The sequence below is a fragment of the Hemiscyllium ocellatum genome, chromosome 26, assembly GCF_020745735.1.
Source record: "Hemiscyllium ocellatum isolate sHemOce1 chromosome 26, sHemOce1.pat.X.cur, whole genome shotgun sequence".
Classification (NCBI taxonomy): domain Eukaryota; kingdom Metazoa; phylum Chordata; class Chondrichthyes; order Orectolobiformes; family Hemiscylliidae; genus Hemiscyllium; species Hemiscyllium ocellatum.
Window position 1 is genome coordinate 4359113 of NC_083426.1, and position 27550 is coordinate 4386662.

A 27550-nucleotide genomic window follows, 5' to 3' on the forward strand; every position below is an offset into this window, starting at 1 on the left:
TCCAGGACAAAGCAGCCCCTGCTTGACTGGTAGCCCGTCTACAAACATCCCTTCCCTCCACCACCAACATTCAGTTGCAGCAGTTTGTACTAGATACACTGCAGAGATTCACCACAAATCCTCAGACAGCACCTTCCAAACCCATGACCACTTCCATCTAGAAGGACAAGGGCAGCAGATACATGGGAACAACAAGGCCTTGCATCTGGGACAGGAGCGGTTCTGTTAAAGCACGACTAACAACTGACCGATAGCACCTCACTGACTGATTCTAAATGGGGGGAGCAGAAATCTCCAGCCTCCATGTTCTGACCACAGAGGTCAAATTTCTTTATTCCTTAGCACATCGAAATGATGTGATCTTGTAATTCATTTCTTCTTTACGGTTATTAACTGTTTGATTGATGGAAGTGACAATCACAATTTATAAATGAAATTTTGTCAGATAAAGACAACCATGAGATCTTACTGTAGTTATTTGGTCACGTCAATAATGAAAGATAGTAATCGGCTTTGTTTATAATCTGCTCAGAGTCCTGGCAACAGATCCGTGATGGTGATAGACTTTAAAGGAAAATTCAATCACAGAGGAGAGAGGTATTTGGTCACTTTTCACTTTGCAGTTTAGTGTCCATACCCTGGTGTCTGAGTCAGTGAGTACTTGCCTCTGACAACGTCTGACATAATCTCCCTGGCTTTCAGTTCAGACCACGAGCCTGTGAACTGTCAGAAAACATATTCAACAACTTGATGTTTTGCTCAAACTCTTTTCCTGAAACAATGTTTTGATCTGAAAGTGTAACAGATCCTGAGCAAAATTGCTTGCTTGCTGCTTTACTGAAAGGCTCCTATAATGAGCCCTTTGACTCTGTTTATGCAGCTCATTGACAACTGGATTATAACAAGCATCTCATTCAGTGCAAATTGATGGCAAAATATTCTGTTTGGCTTCTTCAGTTATGACCGTGCCATACAGAAACAGTTTCTAAAATGCAATTATCGAAATGTTGGAATATAGTCCCTCTGACAAAGTGTTTTGGTTAATGAGGCCATTCAGCCCCTCCCAGTTCATTCAATCAGGAAGAATGTTCTATTTCCTCAACCAATATAATTTAATGGTCTCTACCCATGTATCCCTGAGTTAAATGCATTTATTTAAATTATTTAAAGGAATATGACTGCCATTTATTGTCCACGCCCAATTCCTTTTTGAGAAGGTGACACTGGGCTGCATTCTTAAACAATGTTTACAGATACACCACTGAAAACCTCCTATCCGGATGCATCACGGCCTGGTATGGCAACTGCTCTGCCCAGAACTGTAAGAAACTACAGAGCATTGTGAACGCAGCCCAGTCCATCAGGAAAACTAGCCTTCCACCCACTGACTCTGTCCACACTTCCCGCTGCCTCGGGAGAGCAGCCCAATCATCAAAGACCCCTCCCACCCCAGTTAGACTCTCCTCCACCCTCTTCCATTGGGCAGAAGATAGAAAGTGAGTGTCACGGTGGCACAGTGGTTAGCACTGCTGCCTCACAGCGCCAGAGACCTGGGTTCAATTCCCGCCTCAGGCGCCTGACTGTGTGGAGTTTGCACATTCTCCCCGTGTCTGCGTGGGTTTCCTCCGGGTGCTCTGGTTTCCTCCCACAGTCCAAAGTTGTGTGGGTCAGGAGAAATGGCCATGCTAAATTGCCTGTAATGTTAGATGTAGGGGTATGGGTGGGTTGAGCTTCGGCGGGTTGGTGTGGACTTGTTGGGCCGAAGGGCCTGTTTCCACACTGTAGGTAATCTAATCTACAAAAAGTTTCAAAACAGGTACCAGCAGATTCAAGAACAGCTTCTTCCCCACCGTTATCAGATTTATAAACAGATCTTTCCTATATTATTGTTGATCTTTCTCTGCACCTTCTCTGTAGCTGTAACACTCTATTCAGTTCTGATGTACTGATGCAGAACAATACTTTCCACTGTATTTTGGTACATGTGACAATAACAAATCAAACAAATCAGATTGGGTCAGGGAATGCCACATTGCCATTGGGAGTTCAGTAATAGGGAGGGAATATTGACACAGCTCCAAGAAAAGACCAAGTGTGACTTGGAGGGGCTGGTATCCCTGCTGCTCATGTACACAGGGATAAATCCATGTGCCTTTTGAAATCACTGCACCATCCAGAAGGAGTCAACACCAAGGCAAGAAACTGGCAAAAAAAAATCTAAAAATGATTATTGAAGAATTTTCCCCTGGAGCATTAGCTAACCTCAGTTTGAATTTAGACTAGACCTGTGGTTAATCTCTTTATAATTTCTGTATATTTTATTCAGAGCCTCTTACTGTCTGTAATGCAGGAAATTAACATCCTTTAATTTTCTTTATTAAATCTCAGCCCTTCACTCTTTGAGTTAATTAAGTAGTTCAGGCCCTGCCACAGTTATCCAGGCAGCTTGTGTAATGGAATACAATCGGAAACTATTAACCCTTTCACCCCAAAATAACATCCCATCGAAAACAGAACGAATTCAGCAATCTCATCATGATGCAAATTCAGACAAAACTGGCAATCACAATGACAGAGGCAGTGATTTCCACGTGGACTGGTCCTTTCAAAAGAAAGAATAGTCAAAATTGGCTCAGCCCTTTCCCTGCTGAGCTTTCACCACTTCCTTTCAGGATAAATTGTGCAGAAATGAGAAAATAACAATTTCTCTACTACCTGCAGGGCTCCCAGATTGATGGGAATTCTCGGTTTGACAGAGAAATGTATCTATTATTCCGCTGAGGCCACTGTGGGAAAGTGTGTCCCAAAGCTGTGCTGGTTATAAGGTTAAGTTTAAAAATCACATAACACCAGGTTATAGTCCGACAGGTTTATTCAGAAGCACTAGCTTTTGGAGCGCTGTTCCTTCATCAGGTGGTTGTGATGATTGTAAGATGGTTCACCATCACATTTGATTTGACCTAAACAGTTTTGATCTTCCAGGAATATCACAAAAGAGGAGATCAGCAGTCCTTTCCCCAGGGGACAGGAGCTCAAAACTGGAGGGCACAGGTTTAAGTTGAGAAGGGAAAGATCTAAAAGGGACCTCAGAGGCATTTTTTTTCACACAGAGGGTGGTACGTGTATGGAATGAGCTGCCAGAGGAACTGGTGGAGACTGATACAATGACAGCATTTAAAAGGCATCTGGATGGGTAAATGAATAGGAAGGGTTTAGATTCCCTACAGTGTGGAAACAGGCCCTTCAGCCCAACAAGTCCACACTGACCCCGCGAAGAGTAACCCACCCAGACTGAGGGATATGCCCCAAATGCTGTTAAATGGGACTAGATTAGGTTGGGATATCTGGTCAGCACGGATGAGTTGGACAGAAAGGTCTGTTTCTGTACTGTACATCTCTATGACTCTATGATCAGCAGAAAGCCTATGGCTCAGTGAAAGGGGTTCTTGCCTTTGTATTAGGGCTATGGGATGAATCCCACTCTGTAAGACCCGAACACCAAAACGAGACCAAAGCTGATGTCTCAGTACAGTACTGGGAGACGGTCACACTGTCAGATGCATTGCTGTGGTTCAGACTAAGTGTCCAAGCTACAGTCTCGGTAAGGAGCAAAAGAATTCACGGCAGCCATTTGATAAAGACCAGAGGCCTTTTTCCTAAACAGTAAACAAAGAACTGCAGATGCTGCAAATCTGAAACTAAAGAAGAAATTGCTGGAGAAACTCAGTAGGTCTGGCAGCATCTGCAGAGGGAAAATGGTATTAACATTTCAAAGTGAGTGACCTATCCTCAGAACAGCTTTGAGCCAGGAAAAGATGATACATTTACCAAAGGCTGGGTAACAAGTCACACTCCACCAGGTTATAGTCCAACAGGTTCATTTGAAATCACAAGCTTTATCAGGTGCAGTGACTTCACTTGTTGGAGGAGCAGTGCTCCAAAAGCTCATGTTTTCAAATAAACCTGTTGGACCGTGACCTGGTGTCGTGTGATTTCTGGCTTTGTCTACCCCAGTCCAACACCGGCCCCTCCACACGCTGAAGACTAGGGATGGGAAGCTGGAAAGAAAGGAACAATAGGTGGTGATGGAGTCCTGGGAGAGACAAAGGGATGCTTAATGGTGAGCCAAAGAGACGGAAAAGCTGCTAAAGATGACCATGAGCAGCTGAAAATGGATTGGCTGTGATGAAAGCAACCCATGTGTTTTTCCGTACTGTGTGCTATCATCCCTACATTTCAACATTGACTGCACTTCAAAATGGCTTCATTGACTGTTAACTGGTTTGGGAACTCGCAATGGGTGCTACAGAAATGCAAGTATCTTTGTTTTACTGTGTGGCAGTCTACGGTGCTGACAGGGTTACTTCAGAGACAATGAGGCTTGGAGCATTGCTGGTTCCTATCCTCAGTGCTAATGACTGCATTAGTATCCCAGTCCAAGGTAAGGTATTCAGCATTAATGGGTTCAGTGGCTGAGGTCACTCATTAAGGAGCTTATCCGCGAGCCGTCTGTTTGATGTGAGAGGCTGTTTATAACTCCCCGAGAGACCATGGCCTCAGGGCCAACGGTGAGTCACATCGACAGATTGGCACAGTGTGATCCGCAGTGGATCCCTCACTGCAGCAACAATAGCAACTTACATTTACATAGCACCTTTAATGGGGGGAGAAAATCCCAGGCATTTCACAGAAGTGTCACCAGAGAATATCTGACATCGGGCCAATAAGACCATAAGACATAACAGTCGGCCATTCAGCCCAACGAGACTGCTCCGCTGTTCAATAAGACCACAGCTGAATTCTTTAATCCTTCTGTAGCCCTTGATTCCTTACAGATTAAAAATGTCTATCTCAGCCTTAAATACAGATAATGATGCAACCTCCACACACCTAATGGAGTCAAAGAGTCTTACAGCAAGGAAACAGATACTTCAGTCCAACTTATCCATGCTAATCACGTTCCCAAACCAAACTCCCCCCACCCAAGGGAAAAGACCCTGGCTATTCATCGAGGTACTGACGCATGACCTTTGCACTCAGACGTACCTGATGCAATTAAAAAGGTGGGGGTTTGTAAAGGGCAAGCTGACTGGTAAATAGACGTTTGGGTGATGCAGGAAAATCTGACAACATGAAGAAAGAAACATGGTGAATGTTGTTAGAAAAAGGCACCTGATTGGGTGGATTCCTGATGAAATTCCTGCTGTTAAGCAAATGTGGTCACTTAACAAAGGTGTAAAGGATTTGATTTGATTTGATTTATTGTTGTCTCCTGTATCCAAGTACAGAGAAAGCTTTGTTTTGTGAGCAGGGCAGGCAGATCTTCGCAAACAAGGACATACAGATCACAGGGAGCTTAGACAGAGCGAGATATAGAGGTTACACTGCGCAGGAGATTAGATTAGATTAGATTAGATTCCCTACAGTTTGCACAAAGCAGATCAACATTATTTGAAGTTAACAGAGTCCATTCAACAGTCTAATAATACCAGGGAAGAAGCTGTTCTTGAATCTGTTGGTGCATGTGTTTAAGTTTCCGTATCTTCTGCGGACAGAGTAAATGGGTGCTCATGATCGATGGATATTCTGTGGAACCTGGAGCTGTAAATAGATGTGTCACCTAACTTACTTTAATCCTTTAACGAGGTGTGGGCATCACAGGCAAAAGTCAGCATTTGTTGCTCATCCCTACTTGCCCTTGAATTAAGTGGCTATCACTGCCATCCCAGAGGGCAGTTAAGAGTCAACCATGTTGCTATGGACCTGGAGTCAGAGATAGGCCAGACCAGGTAAGGATAGCAGTTTCCTTCCCTGAAGGAGATTAGTGAATCAGATGAGTATTTGCAGCAATATTAATGATAGTTATCATGGTCACCCTCACTGAGATATTGTCTGGATTTTTACATTAACTGGGCTTAAATGCCATCAGCAGGTGTTGTGGGGATTGAACCCGAGATCCCAGAGCATGAGCCTGACCTTTGGGATTGATAGTTCAGTGGCATTATCAGTAACTTCTCTCCCTGTAAGAACCACAGCTCCTTTGGGAACATGTTGGACAGACTGTGTCATTGCAGGGTGATGACTTCACTGTGGAAATTTCCATGACACATGAGACATTCTAATGGGGGACAGAATTGTGATCAGACGCAAAGATTGTTAATGTATTAATAGAATAAATGAATGACAGCATTAAGTCACAGTGCGGATATTTACAAAGCAAGGTGTGAAATGAAATTAAATAGCTTTAGAAAGTAATTTTCACCACACTGCACCCTGTGGGAAACACGATAGGAACAAAACCTAACACATCCCACTAACATCAGGGAGTATGATCCTAAATTTATGCAAGGCTCAGATTTCAGACAGACTCTTCTTCAGATGGGGTGAGCTCCGAACAACTCCAATGTTTCACTACTTCTTGCTGTCTGCTTCTATAAATTTGTTTCCACTCACAGGTGATGTTGAAAGGCTGCTACCTGACACCTCAGCCCCAACAATTCTTCAGCCTGTGTGAGCGTAGATAGTGACTTTCAGGGTGCTCCATGGCTGTTAGAGGTATCACATCAAGTCCGATTCTGTCTTTTAACATCCAGGGACGGGGCAGGCCACTAGATATTAGGCTGTATCGATTCTTCTTGTTTCTAACCACAGGGACCTGAACGATGCTGAATCACCTCCTAGGAGAATTAACAACAGTCCATGCTCCCGCATTAATGTGCTCCAGGTTCCTCTTTTTTGAGTCAATTCTGGCCAGAAGTGCTTCAGATTAGATTTAATGGATTGGATTTGTGACAGAAGATCAGTATATTACCAGGTGGAACAGATTTTACTGAACTTCCTCTGTTCATCCTACAGCTCAGTGGCTGGAAGAAGATGTCAAAGAACATCAAGAAGAAAGTTTGACAGAAGTTGGGACCGGGTTGGCACAGTGGCTTAGTGGTTAGCACTGCCAAAGACCCAGGTTCAATTCCACCCTCGGATGACTGTCTGTGTGGAGTTTGCACATTCTCCCCGTGTCTGCGTGGGTTTGCTCTGGTTTCCTCCCACAGTCCAAAGATGTGCAGGTTAGGGTGGATTGGCCATGCTAAATTGTCCATAGTGTCCAGGGACGTGTAGGTTAAGTAGATATGCCATGGGAAATATGGGGTTAGAGGAAGAGGTGGGGTCTGGGTGGGATGCTCTTTAGAGGGTCAGCGCGGACATGATGGGCCAATTGGCCTGCTTCCACAGTGTGGAGCTTCTATGATTCTAGAAGAATTCATTAATTATGCGAAGCAGATTCCCAATGGAATCTCAGAAGACCAGGATCCAGGTTGAATATAACTATGAGGGAACTGAGGCATTGCAGGGAGATTTAATCTAATTGGAACAGCCCCTCATAACAAGAAAGAACATACATGTAAATAGCAACTTTTATGATATACATGGTTATCCCTCCAGCAACACCCGGCTGCTCATTTATCTCATTGCTATGTGTGGGAGTTTGCTGTGTGCAAATTGGTTGCCGCATTTCTCTGAATTAAACAAGATAAACACACTTTTCTTCGCTACAAATTGGACTGTGCTCAATTTGTGAAAGGCCTAATGTAAATCTAGGACTGTTCCCGTATTGCAGTCAGGGCAGAATGAAAGCTGAGTCCACAAGACACTGGAAGAACTGTCATACATTGGATTCTTGAAGGAATTTATTGAACCAATTAAAGCACTGAACTTCAGCACACAGGTCTCCCGTGAGAGAAGACTGAGAGACAGACAGAATCAGAGAATGTTCAAGCCTCTGGAACAACTGAGTGAGTCATGGACAGCAGGGAATCCACTGCAGGGGTTACTCATGCTTCAGTTCGGCACTGACTGAGAACTAGAATAATTATGGCTTCAAAAATAAATTCTTCACAGGCACAGGTGCAAATTGAATGCAGAAGGAAAGACTGATTTACAACAGTGAGATTTACACAGCTCCCAGCTCCCAGCATCTCAGGGATTCCGAGGACTCTCCACACAGAACTCTGCTTCAGATACTCATGAGGCTTTCACAGCAAGCATGAAACTAGACTCGCTTTCAGATCCCTCCCCAGTGTCAGCTACTTTAGTGTGAGAGAATGCAAGATTTCCAGCACCAAAAACATCCCAGGGAGTGCTCTCTACACTATTCCCCATCAAACATCAGGATAGGGACAGCACAGGTTTAGACACAGAGTCAAGCTCCCTCTACTCTGTCCCCATCAAACACTCCCAGACAGGGACAGCACAGGGTTAGATAGAGAGTAAAACTCCCTCTACACTGTCCTCATCAAACACTCCCGGACAGAGACAGCATGGGGTTAGATACAGAGTAAAGCTCCCTCTACACTGTCCCCATCAAACACTCCCAGGACAGGGACAGCACGGGGTTAGATACAGAGTAAAGCTCCCTCTACACTGTCCCCATCAAACACTCCCAGACAGGGACAGCACAGGGTTAGATACAGAGTAAAGCTCCCTCTACACTGTCCTCATCAAACACTCCCGGACAGAGACAGCATGGGGTTAGATACAGAGTAAAACTCCCTCTACATTGTCCCCATCAAACACTCCCAGACAGGGACAGCATGGGGTTAGATACCGAGTAAAACTCCCTCTACATTGTCCCCATCAAACACTCCCAGACAGAGACAGCACGGGGTTAGATACAGAATAAAGCTCCCTCTACACTGTCCCCATCAAACACTCCCAGACAGGGACAGCACAGGGTTAGATAGAGAGTAAAACTCCCTCTACACTGTCCCCATCAAACACTCCCAGGACAGGGACAGCACAGGGTTAGATACAGAATAAAGCTCCTTCTACACTGTCCCCATCAAACACTCCCAGACAGGGACAGCACGGGGTTAGATACAGAGTAAAACTCCCTCTACACTGTCCCCATCAAACACTCCCAGACAGAGACAGCACGGGGTTAGATACAGAATAAAGCTCCCTCTACACTGTCCCCATCAAACACTCCCAGACAGGGACAGCACAGGGTTAGATAGAGAGTAAAACTCCCTCTACACTGTCCCCATCAAACACTCCCAGGACAGGGACAGCACAGGGTTAGATACAGAATAAAGCTCCTTCTACACTGTCCCCATCAAACACTCCCAGACAGGGACAGCACGGGGTTAGATACAGAGTAAAACTCCCTCTACACTGTCCCCATCAAACACTCCCAGACAGAGACAGTACGGGGTTAGATACAGAATAAAGCTCCCTCTACATTGTCCCCATCAAACACTCCCAGGACAGGGACAGCATGGGGTTAGATACAGAGTAAGACACTCTTCATACTGTCCCCATTAAACAGACCAAGACAGGGACAGCATGAGATGAGATAGAGAGTAAAACGCTCATTACACTGTCCCCATTAATCACTCCAAAGACAGGATAACACGGGGTTAGATAGAGTAAAGCTTCATCCATTCTTATCGGCTGAGAGAAAAGCTCCCTTTTCACTGTTTCCATCAAACACTCCCAGGACAGGGACAGCACGGGTTTAGATACAGAGTAAAGCTTCCTCTACACTGTTCCCATCAAACACTCCCAGGATAGAGACAGCACAGGTTTAGATAGAGAGTAAAGCTCTCTCTACTGATTTGAACTGAAAGTAATGTTTCCACTACACTCGGCTCATCCAACACTCCCAGAACAAGATCACCAAGGAGTGTTTTTTCTGGAAGGGTACTTAGATATGTTTGCACACTTTAAACATTTCGTTAATGTTTCACTTATTACATTTTTGCAATAAAACAAATTCTTTATCCTTTATCTCAGTAACCTGCCCAGCCTGTTTCTGATACTGAGCTTTGTACAGTCTAAAGTAGATCAGTTTCAATATCCCTTTTAAATTCAAACTTTGCGATGTCCATTGGATGAGTGGGACAAGGAGAGTAATCAGTTTGCACTTGCCAACGTTTTCTGAACTTTATTCTTTCATGGGATGTGGTCCCTGGGGCAAGGCAGCATTTGACGCCCATTCTTATCTGCCCTTGTGCTGAGGGGCTTCCTCAGCCATTTCACAGACAATTACCCTCTCCATCCTATGCATCCTAAATCTTGCCTAACCGCATCATAATTGCCTTTCCCCCAGTTATGCCTCTTTCCCTGCTGTATATACCTATCCCCGCCCATTGCTGTTGGAAATGTAATCGAATCATGGTCACTATTGCCAAAATGCTTACCTACCTCCAAATCTAACACCTGGCCGGGTTCAATCCAATATGGCCTCGCCCCTTGTTGGCCTGTCTATACTGTGTCAGAAAACTCTCCACACATTGAACAAAAACTGTCCCATCTAAACTACTTGAACTATAGTGTTTCCAGTCAATGTTGGGGAAGTCCCCTATTACAACTACTCTGTTACTCTCGCTCTTATTGAGAATCATCTTTACTATCCTTTCCTCTACATTCCTGGAACAATTCAGAAGCCTATAGAAAACTCCCAAATGGGTGACCTCCTTTCCTGTTTCGACCCTCAGTCAAAACTACTTCAGTGGATGAGTCCTCACATGTTATCTCAGCTGCTGTAATACTACTCTTGATTCCTAATGTCACACCCTACCCCCCACCCCCCTCCTTTTACTATCTTCTCTGTACTTGTTGGCACTCTGGGCAGTGCCCGACCAGTGTGGCTATGTCTGCATTCAGCTTGACCTCACCCATTCAGGCTGCTTTTATTGTTCCAATTTTTAAAAAAAAGTCCAAGGCCTCACAAGCCGTTTGCTTTGTTGACTTTGAGTGGATCGCTTGACACCTCTGTCTCAAACTTTCTTTATGAGAAAAAAACAGGACAAAATGCACCTCTTAAAGCTGTAGTATCATCACAATCTGTTTGGTCTCCCGTTCTGAATTACTGGAGCAGTGTTAGCTATCCACTGATCCTCTGGTAAATCACCTTGATTAAACACGTGATGAAATGTGTGAACAGTGACACTGATATATCTTCTCTAGGTTTTTTTAAAATGCAGTTTTAATCCTTCTGGAGCAGTGTTAACTCTCCCTCCCACTCCACCGAGGACATGCAGGTCCTTGGACTCCTCCACCGGCAGAACATAACAACACGACGGCTGGAGGAGGAGCGCCTCATCTTCCGCCTGGGAACCCTCCAACCACAAGGTATGAATTCAGATTTCTCCAGTTTCCTCATTTCCCCTCCCCCCACCTTGTCTCAGTCGGTTCCCTCAACTCAGCACCGCCCTCCTAACCTGCAATCTTCTTCCTGACCTCTCCGCCCCCACCCCACTCCGGCCTATCACCCTCACCTTGACCTCCTTCCATCTATCCCACCTCCATCGCCCCTCCCCCAAGTCCCTCCTCCCTACCTTTTATCTTAGCCTGCTTGGCTACTCTCTCTCATTCCTGATGAAGGGCTTATGCTCGAAACGTCGAATTCTCTATTCCTGAGATGCTGCCTGGCCTGCTGTGCTTTGACCAGCAACACATTTGCAGGTATATAAATTATTCCCCGTACGAATATGTTCTCTTATGAACGTCCCAATCGAAATATCTTTGATCACCCCTCAGGTAATGTGTTCCAGATCACAACAACTCACTGCATAAATAAAACAGCTTCCCTCTCATGTCTATTCTGCATCTTTCATCAATCACATTAATCTATGCCCTTTGGTTTCTGACCTTTTTTTAACCAGTTTCTCTCTACCTACAACAGTGGAATGGACAAAGAGTCCACACACACGCACGCACGCGCACACACACACACACACACAGGCACACACGTACATGCGCACACATGCACACGCACACACACACGCACATGCACACACACGCGCGCACACACACACACGCCCACGCGCATACAGACACACACACACGCCCACACACGCACGCACAGACACACACACACACACACACACATATATTTTGTTTGGGTTTGAGGCTGGTTAAGCTGATTTGAGCTCCTTAATTGGAGCCCTTGTCTCAGTTACTGATTGTGAGAAACACGATACATCTGGAGACAGTCTCAAGGGCACACAAGTTCCTGAGAATGGGTTATTCTTAATGTGAAAAGTGCAGTGCTCCAGTGAAACCCAAACCAGCAGACGATATAGACAAGAAACCGATTGTAGCAGGATGTGTGCAGAATTAATCACTGACTCCAACTTTGCAACAACATTATCCATATTAGGGATAATAACTGGTTTGTCAGTGAGATTTCTACCTCTTTTTTGGTCAGGCTTGTACTCAGCCCACTATCCCAAACTCACAAGGGGAAATGTTGAAGAAATGTGTTGTTTGAGGAATTAATTTGTTGAAGAGTTATTCAAGATTTTCAGGAAAGGTTTCTTTCTGCAAGTTGTTTTGTTACAATGTATTACTCAAAGAATGGCGTGGACTGTGGTATGGAACATTCATAGTCTACTCTCCTGACCTTTTCTCCAACTCCATTGTGTACTTCTCCCTCCTCAGAAATCGCCCCAGAATTTGATAAATTTGTGTAAAGGACAACCAAGCTTTCACTAACTACTATAAAAGCAAAGTAGTGCAGATGCAGGAAACAAAATCAGAAAGTGCTGGAGAAACTCAGCAGGTCTAGCAGCTTCTGTGGAGAGAGAAAGAGAGAGAGACAGACAGAAACAGAGTTAATGTTTCAAGACTGGGTTTGACTCATTTCAGAAACCCAGAACACCCAATTTGAAGAAGAATCATATTCGACCTCAAACTTTAACTCAGTTTTTCTGTTCTCAGATGCTACCAGATTTGTTGAGTTCCTCCAGCACTGTCTTTTTATTTAACTTATTTCTGTTTAATTTTGTACTCCTTCTTTAGTGTAAATCTACATGTAACCCCATCAGGCGAAAGTGAGGACTGCAGATGCTGAAGATCAGAGTCGAGAGTGTGTTGCTGGAAAAGCGCGGCAGGTCAGGCAGCATCCGAGGAGCAGGAGAATCGACATTTCGGGCATAAACCCTTCATCAGGAATGAGGCCATGTGCGGGATAGGGGTGGGGGGGGGGAATTCATTTCGGCCGCCCCGTGGCCAAACACATCACTCCCCCTCGCACTCTGCCGAGGACATGCAGGTCCTGGGCCTCCTCCATTGCCACTCCCTTACCACCCGAAGCCTGGAGGAGGATTGCCTCATCTTCCACCTCGGGACCCTCCAACCCCAACGGATTAATGTGGATTTCACCAGTTTCCTCATCTCTCCTCCCCCTCCCCCCACCTCATCCCAGTTTCAACCTTTCAACTCAGCACTGTCCTCATGACCTGTCCCACTTGTCCATCTTCCTTCTCACCTATCCGCTCCACCCTCCTCACTGACCTATCACCTTTACCCCCACCTCCATCCACCAATTGCATTCCCAGCTACCTTCCCATCAGCCCTACACCCTCCAATTTATCTCACCACCCCCTCGGCTCACAGCCTCATTCCCGATGAAGGGCATTTGCCCAAAACATTGACTCTCCTGCTCCTCAAATGCTGCCTGACCTGCTGTGCTTTTCCAGCACCACTCTCCTGCCATTTAACCCCATCAGCCTAACTTCAAATGTAAAAATAAAGTCACCATGGTCTGCTTTCTCATTTTAGAGAGAGAGAGAGAGAGAGAGAGAGATCCGGTGATGGTTTAACCTGAGGATCACCACACCTCAGGAGAGGGGAGAGATTGAGAAGGTGAGTCCTTAATACACAGAGTCATCGGCCTGAGGGAAGAACAAAAATTAGTCTTGAGACCACCAAAGACTACCCAAGACCACCGCACAAGACAACAGGATTAACAGATGTGGAAGTGCTCTGCCTCCATTCCTCTGTATGAAAGTGTTACTCCCTTCAAGTTCCTTTCCAAGCCCTCACCATCCTGACTTGGAAATATATCGCTGTCCCTTCACTGTCACTGGGTCAAAATCCTGGAATTCCCTCCATAAGGGCATTGTGGGTAAACCTCCAGTAGGTGGACAGCAGCGGTTCAAGAAGGCAGCTTACCCCCACCTTCTCAAGGGGCAACTAGGGATGGGCAGTAAAAATTGGCCCAGCCAGTGACACCCACATCCCCAAGTGTTTTTCTTTGCCTAAGTAACTAATGTTCTATATTGAAACTACTGCATTTCAATTAACTCACATTAATTGCTAAATTCGGTAACTGTGATCCTGAACTCCTTAAAATCCACAGTACCCTGATCAGTCTTCATCTTTTTCAAAATTAAAAATCTCACAACACCCGGTTATGGCCCAACGAAAGCACCTGTTGGACTATAACCTGATGTGGTTTGATTTTTAACCTTGTTCACCCCAGTCCGACCCCAACACCTCCACATCATCTTTCTCAAAGTCATTGCATTGAGAGAATTTGGAGGTGAGTCACAAACAAAGATTGCAGGTTTCTGGAATATACATTTTGAGGAAAGATTTAGTAGACTGGACGTTTTGGGGAACATTTAACAGTTAAATTGGAGTTCAGACTGAAGGGTCATTGACCTGAAACTTTAACATTCAAGGCCAGGTTCACATTCATCTGCTGGACAAACCACTGAAGCCCATGTCGGCACGGTGGCACAGTGGTTAGCACTGCTGCCTCACAGCGCCTGAGACCCGGTTTCAATTCCCGACTCAGGCGACTGACTGTGTGGAGTTTGCACGTTCTCCCCGTGTCAGCGTGGGGTTCTCCGGTTTCCTCCCACAGTCCAAAGATGTGCGGGTCAGGTGAATTGGCCGTGCTAAATTGCCCGTAGTGTTAGGTAAGGGGTAAATGTAGGGGTATGGGTGGGTTGCACTTCGGCGGGTCGGTGTGGACTTGTTGGGCCGAAGGGCCTGTTTCCACACTGTAAGTAATCTAATGTCAACCATCCCTGGGAGACCTGATGCAACTTTAGCCCTGGGCAGAACAGAGCATCCACCCTCCTAACGCCCCAGGAGCGGCTGGTTTTTCAGAGTCTGGCTCTCCCTCCTGTACTAGCAGCTCTGGCGAAGGATGGTGGATAAATTAAACAGCATTCTGCATAATGTGCTAATTGGAAGATCCGAGAGCTCCCTGTTATCACAGAGACACAGGAAAGTCATCACCCTGAGAAAGATCAACCTGTTACGACAGAGTTGTTAAACTAATAGTTCAAACATTCACAAACACAAGACTAAAGATTGCAGTTTTAACATTGGAATTAACACCATTACAGCATTGTCAGGAAAACATTACTCCCAGACCCACCATCTTTCTCTGTCCGTCTGCTTCTGCAGGTCACTTCTGTTGTTCATGTGTGAACTATGTACATATGCAGCTAAAAGGAAAGAGATTACTTAGAGGTGATCAGTCTATGGAGCTGTCGTGGCGCAGTGGTAGTGTCCCTGTAGATGGATTCAAGTCCTACCAACTCCAAAAGTGTGTAAGAAAAGGAGATAGATGAGGAAATATTCAGAGGCAGCTTTATTCCATATCTCACCCAGTGCTATCCCAGTCCTGGGAGTGTTTCATGGGGATAGTGTAGAGAAAGCTTTACTCTGTATCTAACCCTGTGCTGTCCCTGTCCTGGGAGTGTTTGATGGGGACAGTGTAGAGAAAGCTTTACTCTGTATCTAACCCCGTGCTGACCCTTTCCTGGGAGTGATTGATGGGGACAGTGTACAGGGAGCTTTACTCTGTATCTAACCCTGTGCTAACTTGACAGCATAGTGGAAGCATTGCAATTTTATTAGCCAGAGCCCCTGCCCAATCGGATTTTGATTTAGAGAGGATTTATCAACCAAACCACAGAATCACAGATCTTCTCACATTCTCCTGTATCTGTCTCACAGACACGCTGTGTGTGTCTCTGTCTGTATTTTCCTTTCTTAGTGGCTTTTTTTCTCAGTTTAATGTTTTCTTTGTCAATCATTGTCTGGTACCACCTTTCCCGTCCCAACACCATTGCTCTCTGATGACTCTGCCATTTCCCTTCCTCTAATTCACATACTCTCCGAATCTCCGAGTCTGTCTCTGTCCTGCTCTTTCTCAGCGTTTCCATCTTTTACACTCTCACTCTCCCCTTCTGTGTTTCTCTTCTCTTTCACTATCTCTCTCTCTCTATCTCTGCGCCCACCAATGTCCTCACTCCTACTCCCTCTGGTTGTGTAGGACACTCCTGCTGTTCCTGTGTGAATAATTCACACTAATCCTTGTGTTAAACTGTCTGAGCTGAACAGTTTGTTCTAACCCCTTGGTTTTGTCAGATTACCCTTAACCCAGAGAGTTATTGATCCAGGTATTGGTAACAAATGGGGTATAAACCCACTTGAAAGCTGCTAATTGCTTAATGTCGTACATATTGGCAGGGCCTCTGGAGCTTTCCTTATAATCAACCTTTGAATAATTCATCAGTAATGAAGTAAATAAACAACTTTGCTTTTTAAAATGATCAATCTCTGAGCAACAAGATGGAGCCCAGTAAATGATCCTCGCTTAAATCATGCAATCCTTCCCTGTGTGCCATTCCGTGACTGTAATAAATCGGCAGCAGCAATATTTAAAGATTTGCCTTGGAATATGTTTGCTTATTCCAAATGAGTGTGAACCATTGCTCAATTGGGTTTGCAAAATGTTATTCCCACCCCCCCAACCCCCCAACCCCCCCACCTCCCCCCCCTCCCCCCCCCCCCAACCCCCCCTCCCCCACCATTTCTAGCAGTTGCTGTCTCCTCAAAGGGATTCAATTCCTTTGGTCGCAATCTGGCTGTTTTACATCATGTGCAAAAGCCTCTCTGTCAGAGTACTGAGTTCTTTTACAGAATGATGCAAGTCAGAAAGAGGCCGTTCGGGCCCTTGTCCCTGTGATTGTTACTTTGCTGGAGCTGTCCCTTTACTATGTACAGAACTGGTCACCATACTTAGACCCAACACTCTGTCTAAAAGCTTATTGCAGTGCTCCGGCGAGGCTCAGTGCAAACAGCATTTCATTTCCTGCCTGAGGACCCTGAAGCCTTCAGAACTTAATATTGCGTTCAATAATTTTAGACAGAAATTTAAATTGCTGGAGAAACTCAGCACGTCTAAGAGCATCTGTGGAGAGAGAAAGCAGAATTCAAGTTTCAGGTCCAGTAACCCTTATTCAGAAGCAAAGAGCCATTCTGATGAACGGTCACTGGACTCAAAACATTAACTCTGTTTCTCTCTCCAAAGATGTTGCCAGCTGCCGAGTTTCTCCAGCAATTTCTGTTTTTGTTTCGTATTTCCAACATCTTCAGTTCTTGGGTTTATTCTACTTCATAGAATCCCTACAGTGGGGAAGCTGGCCATTCAGCCCGTCAAATCCACACTGACCTTCCAAAGAGTATCACACCCAGACCAACCCCTCCCCCCGCCGATCCTATTCCTGTAACCCTGCATTTCCCATGGCCAATCCATCTAGCCTGCACATCGCTAGGTACAATGGGCAATTTAGCATGGCCAATCCACCCTGACCTGCTCATCTTTGGATTGTGGGTGGAAACCAAAGCATCCTGAGGAAACCCACACAAATACGGGGAGAACATGCAAACTTCACACACAGAGTCACCCAAATCAAACCCGGGTCCCTGGTGCTGTGAGGCAGCAGTGCTAACCACTGAGCCACTGCACTGCAAAACCTAGGGAAGGATGTTAATACATTGAAAGCAGCTCAGATATATTTAATGAGACTAATAGCTGGAATGAACAGACTGCCTTATGAGGAAAGTCTGGACAGGTTGGGTTTGTATCCTCTGGATTTTACAGGGTCAGAGGTGACTGAATTCAAATGTGTAAGATCCTGAGGGGACCTGACTGGGTGGATTATGGAAAGGATGGTTACTCTTGTGGGAAAATCTAGGGGTCAAAGTTTAAAAATAATGAGGTGTCCATTTAAGACAGAGATGGGGAGACACTTTTTCTCTCTCAGGTTGTTGTGAATCTTTGGAATTCCCTTCCTCAAAGGCAGTGGATGCAGGAGCTTTACACATTCCCTTCCTGAAAGGAGTGGATGCAGGAGCTTTACACATTTTTAAGGCAGAAGGAGGTAGATTCTTGATGACCTGGGGGTAAAAGATTATCAGGGATACACAGGAATGTAGAGTTGAGGTTAAAGTCAGATCAGCCACGATCTTATGGAATGGGCATGCAGACTCGAATGGCCAAATGGCCTCCCCTTGCTTTTTACTCATAGGATTGTTGTTCGGAAACTTATTGTTCTTCTCTCTCTCAACAGCTCTGCAATTGTTTGCCCTCCAAGAAATTGGAAGACAGCATCAGATTGGTAGTTGTCAATGATGCCAGACATGGAGGTGGGGCAGCAGTGAGGATGCTCCCGCTAAAGTGACAGAGTTTAGGGCAAAGCTATGGAGGGCACAGAGACCTCAGCTCCCTTTGAGTAGCTGTGTCAATCCTAGACAATAGACAATAGACGATAGACAATAGTTGCAAGAGTAGGCCATTCTGCCCTTTGAGCCTGCACCATCATTCAATATAATCATGGCTGATCATCCTTAATCAGTATCCTGTTCCTGCCTTATCTCCATAACCCTTGATTCCACTATCCTCGAGAGCTCTATCCAACTCTTTCTTAAATGAATCCAGAGACTGGGCCTCCACTGCCCTCTGGGGCAGAGCATTCCACACAGCCACCACTCTCTGGGTGAAGAAGTTTCTTCTCATCTCTGTCCTAAATAGTCTACCCTGTATTTTTAAGCTGTGTCCTCTGGTTCGGCACTCACCCATCAGCGGAAACATGTTTCCTGCCTCCAGAGTGTCCAATCCTTTAATAATCTTATATGGCTCAATTATATCCCCTCTCAGTCTTCTAAACTCAAGGGTATACAAGCCCAGTCGCTCCAGTCTTTCAGTGTAAGGTAATCCCGCCATTTCAGGAATTGGTCTCGTGAACCTACGTTGCACTCCCTCAATAACCAGAATGTCTTTCCTCAAATTTGGAGACCAGAACTGCACACAGTACTCCAGGTGTGGTCTCACCAGGGCCCTGTACCTAAATAAAGATTCGGATCTCTAGACATGTTAAACACATTGCGATAGAATGGGTCAGCTCTGAACACTGTTAGGCAGATGCTGGAGATTAGAGTCAAGATTAGAATGGTGCTGGAAAAGCACAGCAGGTCAGGCAGCATCCAAGGAGCAGAAAAATTGACATTTTGGGCTGGAGCCCTTCATTAGCCCTTCCTGATGAAGGGCACCAGCCTGAAACATCGATTTTCCTGCTCCTCGGATGCTGCCTGACCTGCTGTGCTTTTCCAGGACTACTCTAATCTTGACTCTGAGCACTGCTGCCTCCCAGCGCCAGGGACCTGGGTTTGATCCCAGCCTGGAGAGACTGTCTGTGTGGAGTTTGCACATTCTCCCCGTGTCCGTGTGGGTTTCCTCCAGGTGCTCTGGTTTCCTCCCACAGTTCAAAGATGTGCAGGTTAAGTGAATTGGCTGTGGAAAATTGCCTGTAGTATCCAGGGATGTGTAGGTCAAGTGGATTAAGTGCAGGGTTATGGGGTTAGGGTAGGGGAATGGGTTTGGGTGGAATCCTCTTCAGAGGATTGGTGCAGTCTAAGTGGACTAAATGGCCTCTTTACCCAGCTTAGGGATTCTATGATATTCGAGCACGGAATCAGGAGTTAAGTTAGTCAAGCACTCAATCAGAATTTTCCACGATGTTGAATTCTCTGACTATTAAACAATATCTAGAGGCAAAAAAATTGGTTTACGAGAAGATGTAGTTCATTATGTAGATTAATAAAACAGGGAGTGATTAAGTTAACTGCAGTAATAACATGCCACAGATTTTATACTGGATTTTAATGCTCAAATGTCAAGCCATTTTTTTAAGCCAGTCTTTTCAGTCTTCATTCCTATCAGTGGCCCATGTATGTCAACCTGTGCACCTACTGGATGATACAGTACCACAATCAATGCGCTGCTTAAAGGTGAGGTGAGTATTGAGGGTGGAACATCAGCCCTTTAACACACAATAGACAAAGCACTTTGTGAGAATTTATCCTTATGAGCAAAATCCTCACGGGTAATAGCCTTTCAGCGTTACTCTTTCATCAGCTAGGCCTTTTGGGTAATGACCTTTCTACACAATCTTCTCTTTCATCAACAGACAGCCCTTCAGGTCAGGAGAGATTACACATGTTTAAAAGTTCATTGTAGTCAGGATTCACTGACAGGCAAACCACAAATTCGTGCACAGAAGTAGAAACACCAAAGAGTTTGTTCTGTGTCAAGCAGAACTCCAGAAAGGTAATTACACATTAAAGTTATTTTTTGACAGTTTAACAAGTGATCTCTATTTCAAAGCTCCTCAAACTGTCAGTCAATAACCAGTCCTAGTTCCAATTATATCTTCCAAACCATATCCAGACCCTACCTTGCATCAAATTCTGTTCACCCATCACCTTGTGTCTTTGCTGATCTCCAGTCTGGGAAATGTTACAATTCTCATTCTTATTTAACATCCCTGCCTGACCTCACTCCCCCCTGCGTCTGTAACCTCCTTTAGCCTGACAGCTGGCTGAGATCATGGCGTACTTCCAGGTCAGGCATCTTCCTTGCCCCAGGCCACACCCCCTTGACATATTTTAAGAAGATAGCCCAGATCCTAACGTCTTCTTATTTTAAAGACAAGTGTGAAGTATTTGCTCCCGATGTGATACTCAGTGTTAAGCAAAACACAATTTATTTAAAAACTGTAGTTAAAATACAACCAAAGAAAGAGGAATTTAGAATAACTTAACTTAGTTGGAAAACTTAACAGAATAACAGATAAAGTACCTATTACTAATTAATAATTCCAATACAGTAATATGCCATAAACACACCCCTTGGCAAAACGGCAAAATCTAGACACAGATTCTCACATGCAGTCCTCCCATCTGAGAGGGGAATAAAATCAAGAGAAAATTCAGAGATTAGCAGCCAGGAGACATTCACTGAACTTCCAACTCTGTTGAGACTCCAATAGCTTCTGATGTTACTGAGAAACCAAAACCCAGAAATTCTCATCTGTGAGAGCTGGCCATATCTATTTAGGCTGTTCACAAAAAAACCCAAGGTGTCCCAAGCTGTTTACTCTCATGGTCTCCAGCAGCCAGCTCATCACTTCTGCCTTACAGCCTCTCCCCAAATAAAAACCTGGACAAAATAACCCTTTAAAGTGACATAATCAAACCCCTTACCCCCTAGGTCTTGATGACTCCACTATTGGCAGCTGAACCCCAAACTCTTTGTAAAGCTCCCTCTCTCTGTCACTACCTCCTCTCCTTTAAAACATACCTCTTCAATTTTACTTTTGGTCACAATCCCAGAATGTGCATCTGTTGTACCCATGTTTGAAAAGTCTCCGAGGGAGTGCCTTGGGATGTTCAATACCGCACTGACATCAGAGCTCCCTGCATTTGAGGATGATGTCTACTCTGGGTCATGGGCTTATTCCATGGATTGTAATGTGACTTATTTGTGGCCCTCAGATCTTGGGTCACATGGATCAGGATTTCCCATGAGCCAGTGGGATCCAGACAGCAGGACATTTTCCCTTTTCTTTAGCCTTGGTCAGCCCTCGGCCTCATGGCTCAGGCTTTGGGGCTCAAAGTGTTGATGCTGTTTTAATGGTCACCTTGTTATAGAGTCATGGAGTCAGAGAGAAGCCTGAACAATTGGCAGCAAGCTGATGCCGCACATTAATGTCAATGCTTCAGCGACAGCTTCAAAGTGGCTTTATGGCTTTCTCTTTGTGAACTGAGAGATCAGGATGCTGTCTGGGAACACAGTTTCCAACCATGGTGATACAGTCCCCACTCCGGCAAAGTAGGTTCCGCGGGAGATTTGCCAGAATTGCTTGTGGAGCTGGCTCTAGGAATGTCACCAGCGTTTGGTCAATGGTCATTATGTCCGATGCAGGAGAACGGGGCAAAGGCTGTGCTGATGGAAGGTCTTTATCACTTTCAAGCGTTGCCAATACAGAGCCCATGACTCAGGGCAGTGCAGGAACATGGTGACAATCACTGCATTATACGCTATATTTTTGTTGATTTTACTGCACCTCACACCGCACAGGCAGCAGTACACTGTACCTAACATACAGGCAGCAGTACACTGCACCTGACATTGTACATGCAGCAATACACTGTACCTAACATTGTATAGGCCGCTGTACACTGTACCTAACATTGTACATACAGCAGTACACTGCACCTAACATTGTACATGCTGCTGTACACTGTACCTAACATTGTACAGGCTGCTGTACACTGTACCTAACATTGTACAGGCTGCTGTACACTGTACCTAACATTGTATACCCAGCACTTTCCAGGCAGCAGTATGCTGTACCTAACATTGTATAGCCAGCAGTATACATGCAGCTGTACACTATAACTATACCTAACATTGTACAGCTGGCAGTATACAGGCAGCAGTATGCTGGACTTAAAATTGTATAGCCAGCACGATACAGGCAGCAGTGCACAGTAGCTAACGTTGTACAGGCTGTGCTAGACTGTACCTAATACTGTAAAAATAGGATTGAACAGTAGACCACACTGTACAGGCAGCACTGCACTATACCTAAACCTTCACAATGGTTAACCCTGCAGGCGACACTACATTATACCTCAGACCATCCTGGTAGAATGGAAGATTAACTCAGTAGGAAGTGATTGACAAACATCCAAGTCAACGTGGAGACTGTCTGTTGGAACATTTACTTCCCCTGGGCTTTCACATTGATTGATGAGAAAGAAAACGAGCAGACTGAGATAGGAAAGGAAACAATTATGTGGTTTTGTTCCACAGCTTAGCGCTGACACTGATGGGTTGTTTGAGGATTCTCAGACGTATTGGCATTATTTAATTGGCAGCTGTCACAGTTAAGACCTCACTCCCATTGGAAACCCCACCCCCCACCTTCCAGTACATCCAATCAGACCCTGCAATGCTCAGGAACTGAGCAACACTTTAACTGGAATGAAAATGTCATAAACTGAACTTAATTACACAACAGAATGAAGACTGACCTTTATAGATGACAGAAATGCTGGGAAAATTACACTGCAAGATATTACTTAATCTCACCAATCGTTCTGTAAACAAGAAACAAAATGGACAAGCATTTAACTGAGACATTGACTTCACAAGGATAAGCAGTAAAATCTATCTTTGCAATTCCATTATTATTAATAAGAAATCAATCAGATAAACTAAACCATCAATACCCATCAGTCCCACTTGTTCACTCTTCTCCCCCTCCTTTCTCCCCTCACCCTCTTGCAGCCTTCCCTCCTGCCCCTCTCCCTTCATCACTCATAAACTCATAGAGTTATATAAGCAGAAAAACAGGCCCTTTGGTCCAACTCGCCAATGCGACCAGGTTTCCTAAATTGTCCCATCTGCCTGAGTTTGGCTCATATCCCTCTGAACTTTTCCTATTCATCCAAATGGCCAAATGTCTTTCAAATGTTGCAAATTGTACTTGCCTCCACCACTTCCTCTGGCAGCTCATTCCAGACACACAACTCCCACCTTCTCTTCATCTGCTCTTCCCTTCTCTCCCCTTCAAACCCCTTCCACAGGAACCTGATTTAGAACCCTCACTTTGTGTGGGAAAGTAAATAGCCTCGTAAAGCAGCTGGGGGGAACTGAAATAGACAATAGACAACAGACAATAGGTGCAGGAGTAGGCCGTTCTGCCCTTCGAGCCTGCACCACCAATCAATATGATCATGGCTGATCATCCTTAATCCGTATCCTGTTCCTGCCTTATCTCCATAACCCTTGATTCCACTATCCTTGAGAGATCTATCCAACTCTTTCTTAAATGAATCCAGAGACTGGGCCTCCACTGCCCTCCGGGGCAGAGCATTCCACACAGCCACCACTCTCTGGGTGAAGAAGTTTCTCCTCATCTCTGTCCTAAATGGTCTACCTCATATTTTTAAGCTGTGTTCTCTGGTTCGGCACTCACCCATCAGCGGAAACATGTTTCCTGCCTCCAGAGTGTCCAATCCTTTAATAATCTTATACGTCTCCATCAGATCCCCTCTCAGTCTTCTAAACTCAAGGGAATACAAGCCCAGTCACTTCAGTGTAAGATAATTCCTCCATTCCAGGAATTGACCTCGTGAACCTACGCTGCACTCCCTCAATAGCCAGAATGTCTTTCCTCAAATTTGGAGACCAGAATTGCACACAGTACTCCTGGTGTGGTCTCACCAGGGCCCTGTACAGCTGCAGAAGAACCTCTTTGCTCTATACTCAATCCCTCTTGTTATGAAGGCCAGCATGCTATTAGCCTTCTTCACTACTTGCTGTACATGCATGCTTACCTTCATTGACTGGTGTACAAGAACACCCAGATCTCTTTGTACTGACCCTTTACCTAAATTGATTCCATTGAGGTAGTAATCGGCCATCCTGTTCTTGCCACCAAAGTGGATAACCATACATTTATCCACATTAAACTGCATCTGCCACGCATCTGACCACTCACCTAACCTGTCCAGGTCACCCTGTAATCTCCTAACTACTTGTTGTTTCCTATCAGCCAACCAACTTTCAATTCAAGTTAGTACCTTGCCCCCAATACCATGTGCCCTAACTTTGCTCACTAACCTCCTTTGTGGGACTTTATCAAAAGCTTTCTGAAAGACCAGGTACACTACATCTACTGGATCTCCCTCATCCATCTTCGATGAGAAACTGAGCGAGAGAGTGAGTGAGGGAGATGAGAGATACCTATTGGAATCAAGGAATAAAAAGGAGAGTGAATCTGAGGAAACAGCATGAGACATATTGATCCATCCAGTTGTCTGGGGCAGAGTTACTTTCAGCTTTTGATTTTGGCTGCTTTTCAGTGTATCCGAAATGATGGACTCAAAGATTCTTCAAAGGTCTAGATGTTCAGAATGGAATCATTGTGTTTGAGTGTTGCCATGGTAATAGCTGCAAATGTGTTGCTGGTCAAAGCACAGCAGGTTAGGCAGCATCTCAGGAATAGAGAATACACCAGCAACTCCAAGATAGCGTATGTAGTGACTGTTCTCAACCCCAATGCAAGTGTCCCATTGAGTCAGCACCTTCCCTGTGAGGGAGTTAATGTTCCAGTGGCTACGTCGGTTAATGGACAGCCCCTTGTGATAGTACAAGCCACACAGGGTGGGTTCAGTGCTTGATTGGAGTGCAGACCCAAAAATAATTCAGCAGAAAAGAGCCATTTTACCTGGGATTATTCCAAGCTACAGCATCTGAAATTCATGAGCAGAGTGGTGATATGACCGAGCACACATGAGGCTGTTCAGCCTCTTGTACCTGTACTGGCTCTTTGATAGAGCTTTTCCAATTCATCCCACTCCTAGAAACAAAGGGAACAGGAGCAGGAGTAGGCCAGTCAACCCTTCAAACCTGCCCTGCCAATCAATGTGATCATGGCTAATCATGTAAATCATTTCCCTGCTCCCACTTTATCCCCATGCACTTTGATCCCACCAACCCTAAGAACTATATCGAATTCCTTAGAGTCATATAGTCCTACAGCTTCAGTCCAACTTATCCGTGCCCATCAGATATCTGAGATAAATCTACTCCCATCTGCCAGCACCTGGCCCATATCCCTCCAAACCCTTCCTTTTCTTGTACTCATCCAGATGCCTTTTAAATGTTGTCATTGTACCATCCTCCATCATTTCCTCTGGCAGCTCATTCCATACAAGCACCATTTTCTGTGTGAAAACATTGCCCCTTAGGTCCCTTTTAAATCTTTTCCCTCTCACCCTAAACCTATGCCCTCTGGTTTTGGACTTCCCCACCCCAGGGAAAAGACCCTATCCATTTACCCTCTCCATGCCCCTCATGATTTTATAAATCTCTATAAGGTCACCCCTCAGCCTTTAACACTCCAGGGAAAACAGCCCTATAGCTCAAACCCTTCAACCCTGGCAACATCCTTGTGAATCTTTTCTGAACCCTTTCAAGTTTCATAACATCTTTCTGATAGGAAGGAGACCAGAATTGCACACAATATTACAAAAGTGGCCTAACCAATGTCCTGCATATCCATAACATGACCTCCCAACTCCTGTACTCAATGCACTGACTAATAAAGGCAAGTATTCCAAACATCTTGTTCACTATCCTGAAGAAGTGAACCTTCACTCCAAGGTCTCTTTGTTCAGCAACACTCCCCAGGACCTCCCCATTAAGTGTATAAGTCCTGCTCTGATTTGACTTTCCAAAATGCAGCACCTCACATTTATCTAAATTAAACTCCATCGACCACTCTTCGGCCCATTGGCCCATCTGATCAAAATCCTGTATTCTGAGGTAACCTTCTTCACTGTCTATTACCTCCAATTTTGGTGTCACCTGTAAACTTTCTAACTATATCTCTTATGTTCACATCCAAGTTATTTATATAAATTCTTGAAAACATTCAATGTTTTGGCCTCAATTGTTTTTTGGGGCAGAGTATTCCATAGGCTGCCCACTCTGTGGGTGAAGAATAATTTTCTTATTGCAGTTCTGAATGGCCTACCCTATATCCTGAGATACGGAACCCATGGTTCTGGATTCCCAGGTCATTTGAATATCCTTCCTGTGTTTACCTTGTCTCATTCTATTATTTCTCTAAAGCCTAAAACAGTGTTTCCATCAAACACTTTCCAGTTTTGAAAGTTCCTCTTGAATATGCAACGACAGCCTTCTCTGTCAGTTTCTCCTTCAGTTCTTGCTGTGTCAGTTTCACAGAACGATATCTATAATCCGCTCACACCCGTTTAGGTAGCACGGCACATCACAGATCACAATGACTCACTACTCAGAGAAAAGTACTTTCTAATCTGCATCATGGCAGATGGTAGAATTTTAATTCAATTAACAAAGTCTGCAAATGAAAGCTCATCTCAATTGTGATGACTATCATGATTGTTGCACAAACTACCAGTAGTTCCCTAATGTCCTTCAGGGAAGGAAGCTGCCATCTTTGCCCAGTCTGGCCTATGTGTGGCTCCAAACCCAGAGCAATGTGATTGGTTCTTAAGTATCCTCTCAAATAGCCCGGCAAACACCAGTGTTCCCAGCAACATCTCTATCCCATGGGAAAATGGAGAAAAATTACTATGAGCAAGACCCAGACTCAACACTCCCTTGGGTCAAGAATCCCAAAGACAAATGGACTAGTTCCATATCCCCATGGGGAGAAAACTTTCTGTTTGCATTTTAGACTTTTCTGGTTTTTTTACCGATTGCATGTTGATTGGTTTGTGGGGGAGCAGAGGAACAGAGGAATTCAGCTCATGATGGTTATAACAGACTTGCCTGTTTGCACTGTTCCTGTTATGTCACGTTAAGATGCAGAGCCTCACCTCAGTGCAGCTTGCTCTCACAAGGCAATAGAAAGGTAAAACATTTACCCCCTGGCTAGGAGCAGTGATATGCAACTGGATTTACTGGCTGTCAATGTGAGCTTCAGAGACAGCAGCTTCTAACTGTGCCTGCCCACCACACACCCAGAGCAGTGTCTATCCAGGGTCTGACAGTCACATTCTTTGTGACAAACGGAAACAAGTTTTCAGTCCGCTGGTTTGGCTGAAAATGTAACTTTTC